Source organism: Suillus subalutaceus (assembly GCF_016647625.1).
Source record: "Suillus subalutaceus strain FC151 chromosome Unknown DFJ58scaffold_818, whole genome shotgun sequence".
In the NCBI taxonomy this organism is placed as follows: domain Eukaryota; kingdom Fungi; phylum Basidiomycota; class Agaricomycetes; order Boletales; family Suillaceae; genus Suillus; species Suillus subalutaceus.
This window is the reverse complement of record NW_024541067.1, coordinates 6,497-7,662: the sequence shown is the minus strand read 5'-3', so window position 1 is coordinate 7,662 and position 1,166 is coordinate 6,497.

The following is a 1,166-nucleotide window of genomic DNA, read 5'->3' as shown; positions in this document are numbered from 1 at the left end:
TACAAGTCCTTGCTCGTGATGGATACGCAAGGGACAAAAGGCATAACCTCCCAGGAGATTACCTCATTGATTATAGATGAATATAATTGCAGGGAGACACATGGTACGCAGGAGAAAGGATATTATGCTAAGAGTACCAAACACGGGAAAAAGTGTAAGATTGAGAAGGAAAGACCCAAACAGAACTTACTGGAATGCTCGATTTGTGGTAGGCATAAAAAGGCAAGCTGAAGTGTATGTCCTGCAGTAAATTCAGACATGAGACTTTGGCATGCTGGGGGAAACAAGACTTCAGGAACGTCATCCAGACCTCAAAAAGCCGAAACATGCTTACCAAATGCGAGGCAAGGGTGACGAGACCAATATGGAAGTCAAAGACAAACCTAACATTGCGTTTATGGTTCAGTCTGATTGTGCCCCAAAGAGGGACCAAGAGTCAATGATCTGGTACGAATGGTTCGCAGATTCAGGAACAACATCACATATAACCAGAGTTCGAACTGCACTCACAGATTTTGCCCTAATGAAAAGTGAGGTGGTTGGGATAGGGAATGAACCCCTTGAAGTGAAAGGGCAAGGCACAGTCAAACTCGAAAGCTATATGGGCAAACAGAAGGTCAAATTTTACTTAAAGAATGTACTATACGTACTGAACGCATCAAACAATTTGTTATCTGTAAGCCAGTTGGATAAAGACAGTGGATGTGCTAAGTTCGGCGGTGGGAAAGTGTCCTTGTACACTAGACAAGGTCAACACATTGCAGAAGGAAATATTGATCATGGCCTATATAAATTAAATGTGAGAGCAAAATTAAAGCCTATAGCAAGAGCACATACCATACAACAGAGACCAGCAGCCGATTGGCTGACGTGGCATAAACGATATGGACATGTGGCTATTACTGGCCTTAAGAAGCTATACAATGAAAAGTTAGTAGATGGCTTTAATGTGGATGGAAGCAAACCTTCATTTGAATGCGAAGCATGCATACGCACGAAACAAACTAGGGAATCTTTCCCAAAATCAGTAGATGAACAAGCAGAGAAACCATGCAAACTTACGCATAGTGATGTATGGGGTCCAGCAAGGACCCAATCCATAGGAGGAGCTCGTTATTATGTATCCTTTGTGGACAATTGTTCCAGGAGGTGTACCGTTGAATTTC